Below are 6,704 nucleotides of genomic sequence, written 5' to 3'. Positions count from 1 at the left end.
GAGGGCTTCATGGAGGCTCTAGGGCTAGTTGGGCCCTAGGTTGAAAGGCTGTGGGCCTTTCGGGTTCTTGAGGTCTAGGTTATGTGGGCCTCAAGGGACCAACTCTTTATGGGCCAGGTCTGGGCCCAGGATAGGTGAGATTAGGTCGAGTCATGGGTGTACATGGGCTTGGATTAGCCTAATCTCCCATAGAGTTGGTCAAGAAAGTTTTGGGTTTGGGTCACTTGACCCTGTGTTTATATATACATGTACTGTGTATAGGTTTGATTAAGCCAAGCAATAGATGACTCTTTCTCCCAAGTCTCTCTCTCTCTTCTCCCTCTCTCTCCAGCCATCCTCCATGCCCCAGGAGCAAGAAACCCTAGGGTTTCTTGCCGCCAGGTCTAGATAAAGAAAGAAAGAAGGGAGGCGCTAGCCCCTTCCTCCTTGCAGCCGCCAACCAGATTGCTCCCCTCCTCTCTTGCAGTCACCCAAACATCAGGTTCAAGACCTGAAATCTCTTAAGAAGAGGTTGGTACAAGTTTCTCTCAGATCTGGAGTTGATCTGAGGTCGTTTGAGGCACGGGTGAGATCTCCATCAACAGATCTACAAGAAAGGCTGCAGCAGGACAGATCTGCAAGGTCTGTCTCCATCTACCTTCTTCTCTATTTAGAATATCCTAATTTGAGATCTATGAATTGGTAGACCTCAGTCCAGGTCTGATCTAATTGGGTACCAAATCTTGAATTTTTTAGAGGTGATTTCAGAGGCGTTCTTCATCTGGAACGAAAGGCTGACGAAGAAGATAGCAACCAAGCTAATTTCGTCAAGGGCCTTCAATCGAGTCCAAAAGTCTCTAGATTTGTTCGTTGCTGGTTCTGCTGCACCCAAGGTCCGTGGGACGAGCCAGGATCGTGCTCCAATAGTGGGAGCCTGAATAATTATCCTTGGATCTTCATATTGATTCTTCTCCATTGATCTTTAAGTCGTGTTCACACTAGAATAGGAGCTGGTTGCCTGGTTCACTCAAATCTGATCCAATTTGAGTCTAATTTGAGTCATATGAATCCAAACTCTCAATTACCTATAAAATAAACTAGAGAGTATCAAATTTTAATAAAATAATATCAATTATTATAATATCTAGTATCTCTAGCGATTTAAATTAAGTATTCATCACACCCTCCTAACTCGAACTTTTATTCGTCCTCGAGTAAAATAGATATATTAGCATTGTGCATCAAATTATCCTTGAATCGAAAGTTATTATAGACATTCCTAACTGTAGTGGATATTCGACTAGATTATTAATGAGGTACTTCATTGGATTATCAATTCGACCCACTTAATGGTTGAGTATTAGCCATAGAAATTTTTAAAGATCTTCTTTCACCAACTTTTTACTCTACTCTTTAAGTCCTCTAACTTGATGTGAGCAGGGTTTATTATCTTCTTACAATTTAGTCCTCTTATTCTTTTTTCTTTTCTTTTTTCTTTATAAAAATATTTACATGTATAGTTAGTGCAGTGTCCTAACCGCTTAAGGTTTCTAATTGACTCTTGTAGCGAGCTTTAGGCCAATGACTTTCAAACCAGTTGACTTTAGGACATTAGGTGTAAAACATCCCTCAGACTTACTGACTCGAGTCAAAAAAGTTATGAGTTAAAAATTGACTATACAAGAGGTTTCTTCATATTCTCATCTTTTGATGCGAACAATAACACTTAGGCGAAAGGATCCGGTTACTTAGTGAGAAATGCTAAATTTTTTTTTTATTTTATCTTTTTTTGTAATAAAAAAGAATTTTTGCATACCTCGACCTTTCTATCCATACCTTCATAAAGCAGATTCTTCATTGAGATGGTGGGAAGAGGGTTCTAGAATCACTCCAAAATTTAGTATGATCTAAATTCTCTCATTAATTGGACATTCTTAATAATTTTTTCTTCAATATCTCTAAAATTATCTAGACTGTTAGCCACTCATTGATTAGGGTGCCTAGTTAATTTCAAATTAAGATAAAATTCAGATACACAAAATTAATTATTTCTGACCATACTCGAGGACTTAATTAAATTAGTTACTCTTCCCTCAACTTAATTTTCATTGTCCCCAATGAAAGAAGAGAATCATAATAAAGCTAAAATAGAATGTAACAAGGAAGGACACCACCTGAGTTTGATGTGTGTAATCTTGATTGTGAGGTCCTTCATTGCTAGGCATGGTGTGTTTTTGACTCCATTGATCGTGGTGCTCCCCCCCAATTTGGTAATTATCTTTCTAAAAAATTCTTATAAAATAAAAAAAAATTGGATAACTGAAAAATAAAATATTGGGTTGCCTCCCAATAATAATGTTTGACCAATGAAAAGAATCGATTCTTCTCCTATTTTGTCCAATGAAGAGAAACTTATTCTATTGCCAAATAGTTAACGATGTGGGCAAACCATGGGATTTTGTCAGAGAAAGTTACAAAAAGTTATTCATCAGAGAATTTTTTTTTAACTTCATCTGTACTCATCGTATGATTAACTAAGATTTTAAAAATATGATCAGCGATCATATTTTCGAAACTCTTCTTTTCTCGAATTTCTAGATCAAATTCTTGAAGCAGAAGGATCCATCTGATCAATCATGGTTTAATATCTTTCTTTAAGAGCAGATATTTTAGAGCCGCGTGATCAAAATATACTAGAACCTTAGACCCTAACAGATATGAACGAAATTTATCAAGGCCGAATACCATCGCTAGTAGCTCTTTTTCTATCGTGGTGTAGTTCAATTGGGCATCGAATAGAGTTTTGCTAGCGTAATAGATCACATGTGGCTCCTTATTGATTCTTTGACCTAAGATGGCCCCTATTGCAAAATCGAAAGCATCACACATGATTTCAAATGGGAAGGATCAATCAGGAGATTTTATTATGGATGCTATTGTCAGGACTACTAGTAATATATAGAAGGTTTGTAGACATTCTTCATTAAAGATAAATGGTATGTCTTTGGCTAGTAGATTGCACAAGGGACTCAATATTTTGCTAAAATCTTTAATGAAGCATCTGTAAAATCCAGCGTGATCTAGGAAGGATCGTATTTGTCGAATCGAAGTGGGGGGGTGGTAGTTTTGAAATGACCTCGATTTTGGCTTCGTCTATCTCAATCCTTCTTTCAGAAATAATATATCCCAATACGATTTCTTTTTGAACCATGACATGGCTTTTTTTCCAACTTAAAATCAGATTTATTTTCATGCAGCGCTTAAGGACTTTGAAAATGTTATGAAGACAATCCTTAAAGGTGGTTCCAACCATGAAGAAATCATTCATAAAAACTTCGAGATATTTATCTATCATATCCGAAAAAATGGTCAGAATGCATTGTTGAAATGTAGCGGGTGTATTGCAGAGCCCGAACGGCATACGTCGAAAAGCGAAAGTGCCATAGGGGCAAGTGAAGGTGGTTTTCTCTTGGTCATCCAGAAATACAGGTATCTGATTGTACCTTGAATAACCATCTAAAAAATAAAAAAAATATTGACCTGCTAGCCGTTCTAGAATTTGGTCGACGAAGGATAATAAAAAATGGTCCTTCCTAGTAATAGCATTTAGTTTCCTATAGTCAATGCATACTCGCCAGCTAGATGGTGTGCGAGTGGAGAACAATTCACCTTCTTCATTCTCCACCACAGTAATACTTGATTTTTTAGGTACTACTTGGGTAGGGCTAACCCATTTACTATCGGATATGGGATAGATGATTCCAGCATCTAACTATTTTACCACCTCTTTCTTCACTACATCCCGCATGTTTGGGTTCAGTCTCCTCTATATGTCTCGATGGGATTTGGCATTTGCCTCGCAATGAATGTGGTGTATACAGATGGAGGAGTCAATTCTTTTTAGATCGGTAATAGACCAGCCAATAGCCTCTTTATTTTCCTTCAGAACATTATCCACTCTAAAGTACATCAAATGGGTGTCTCAAAAATTATGTGTAAAAATCATTGATGTTGCTTCTTTTATAATATCCTCAAATGTATCTATCTCGAAACAACTATCCATTGATGGTCCCTGGGATGCACTAAACACATTCAGTCTCAGTTTCTTATTTTCAAATGATACGTCCATAACTCCTGTCCTACAATTGATGTATGCATTTGCCGTAGCTGGGAAGGGTCTGCCTAAGATAATGAGAATTTGCCTTGGATTGCCACTCAGTTTCATGTCAAGGACTAGAAAATCAACTAGAAAATAGAACTCATCTACTTTGACCAAAACATCCTCGATCATCCCACGTGGTATCTTAATTGATCTATCAGCTAACTGTAGAATGATCAATGTGGGTTTCAGTTCTTCGAATCCAAAAAGTTCATATATCGAGCTAGGTAAAACGTTCACACTGGCCCCTAGGTCCAGGAGAGCTTGTTCTATGTGAAAGTCTCCTATAATGCAAGAAATGGTAGGTGCACCTAGATCTTTAAGCTTTGGAGGGGTAGCGTATTGGAAGACAGAGCTAGCTTGTTCGGTTAGGCATACTTTCTTTGAAAGTTGTGATCGTGACTTATGTTTCTGGGTGCACAATTTCTTCAAAAATTTTGCATAAGCTAGGACCTGTTTGATTGCGTCTAGAAGGGAGAGATTAATTTAGACTTGCTTAAATAATTCCAACATCTCATCAAGTCTTCCTCCCTTCTTATCCACATGAGTAGGGGCTTTTAGGGCACTCGAAAATGGAGTTTTAGGCAAGTAAGGTGATTCTGGTGTAGTTGGTCCATTCTCTACTTTTATGTTCTCCTTGCTCTTAGGTGATTCGGGCTTTGTCTGAGGTCTAGGGTTGGTCTCATTGGTTTTACTTGTATGTTCAATGACCTTCCCACTTTTAAGAGTCATGATTGATTTGACGTATTCAGAAAAGGTTTCTGGAGCATTGGAGCTCTCAGCCATGAATTGCCCTCTCGGGTTGCTCTCAGGTTAGCTAGATAATTTTTCTCCTTCCCTCCTACTGAATGCGGTTGCTAGTTAATCTATTTGGGTCTCTAGCTTAGCAATGGATTGTGTGTGGGAGTTAAGAGTCTGGGTGTTGACTTCTAATTGTTCTAGCACTTTTAAATTTTTTTTCTCAAAAACTGAATTGTGACCAGTGGTAGATGGTTGAGGAGCATTTTGAAACTGATGGTACGATCTATGCCTATATGTTGGGTCTTGATAGTTAGGTCTAAGTACAGTAGGGCCAACCATTGGCTGTGATCTTCAAAAAAAATTTGGTGGTTTCTCCAGTCGGAGTTATATGTGTTTGAGTATGGATCATTTTTTGGTCTACGAGCTTGTTGGGTTTGAGCTTGCTGGACCTGCTCATGTACAAACTCAAAAAATTGAGGTGCAGTTGGGCATTCACTAACAAAATAGGTCGGGCTTGCATATAATGCACAAACATCTTGGACTGGGTTAGATAGAATCAGAGAGTGTCTAGTATTCAGAAGACGGTCTAATTTTTGGGGAATGGTCGAAGCCATACTCAATTAAAAAAGGATGTTATCCAAATGCATCAACAAATGCTCGGGAGTTCCTCTATTCAATCCTTTTCCTTCTTCTTGTTGCTGGATATCTTGGCAGACATGTGATACAGGGAGTTCTCACTAAGTATTTCAAAGAGCTGCCAAGCTTCATCCTCACTCTTTAGCATGAATGTCCTACCACACGATGCATCGATCATTTGTCAGTGTTTCTCCGATTGACCATTGTAGAAACACTAAACAAGTTGCCATTTGGGGACAGCGTGGTGGGGACATTTATGAATAAGGTCCCTTAACCTTTTCCATGTCTTATAAAAAAGTTCACCATCCAATTGGGAAAAACTAATGATGGCTTTTCTAATTTGATTTATTTTTTCAATTGAAAAGTATTTCTTGAGGAACTCTTTCTGAAGATGGTCCCAAGTTGAAATGGTCATGGAATCTAGGGAGTTTAACCAATGCTTGGCCTTATCCTTAAGTGAAAAAAGAAATAGTTTGAATCTGAGGACATCATCGGAGAAGTTTTGAATTTTTACTGTGGAGCATATCTCAAAAAATTCATCCAACTATTTGTACGGATCCTCATTCGTCAGTCCATAAAATGATGGTAGCATTTGAATAATGCTAGACTTGATTTCGTATTATGCCACCTCCACAGGAAGAGGCTGGATACATAGCGAGTAGGTGTAAGATGAGGGAGTAAAATACTCCCTCAATTATCATGGTGGGTTAGTCTCTTATTTTGGATCCATGATTTTGATTTGGTTTGTTCGAATCATTCTTTCTAGCTCTAGATCTAATGAGTGTAAATCAGGTTGTAATGATCGACGTCCTAGCATGCACCCAAAAGATCTCATCGAGTTTTAATTTCAACTTTTTTTTTTGGAAAGAGAAGAGGAGAAAAGGAGGAGGGAAAAAAGTTCTAAAGAAGAGAACCTAAGGAGTTCTAATGCTAAGAAGATAGAGAAGAATTAATTAGATTTGATATTTTTAGTTAACAATCAAGTGATTCAATCAATCCTATCTATGGGTTATCCTAGATCTAGTGTTAAGATTTGACACCTCGAGATTCAGCCCACAGCGAGGTTCGCGGTGAAAAATGAAGTCCAACGAGACCAAGATCACCTGAAACGGAGCTCGGATGGAGGAGATACGAGCTTTTGAAGTCGGTACGAGAATGGAGGCGGCGGAGGACCGCCGGCGACCGGCGG

The 6,704-nt window shown here is 38.4% G+C and overlaps 1 non-coding gene across 1 annotated transcript; it reads left to right on the top strand.

Moving 5' to 3' along the window:
• Positions 1 to 5,751: 5,751 nt before the first annotated feature.
• LOC114914595 (small nucleolar RNA R71) lies at positions 5,752 to 5,857 on the top strand. Its single transcript, XR_003802077.1, has one exon. It is a non-coding gene; the product is annotated as a small nucleolar RNA R71 (small nucleolar RNA).
• The last annotated feature ends 847 nt before the right edge of the window (positions 5,858 to 6,704 follow it).

This window comes from Elaeis guineensis, chromosome 10 (genome assembly GCF_000442705.2).
Source record: "Elaeis guineensis isolate ETL-2024a chromosome 10, EG11, whole genome shotgun sequence".
Lineage (NCBI taxonomy): Eukaryota > Viridiplantae > Streptophyta > Magnoliopsida > Arecales > Arecaceae > Elaeis > Elaeis guineensis.
The sequence above is the reverse complement of the archived record's forward strand: the minus strand, read 5'-3'. Positions and strand labels throughout refer to the sequence as shown.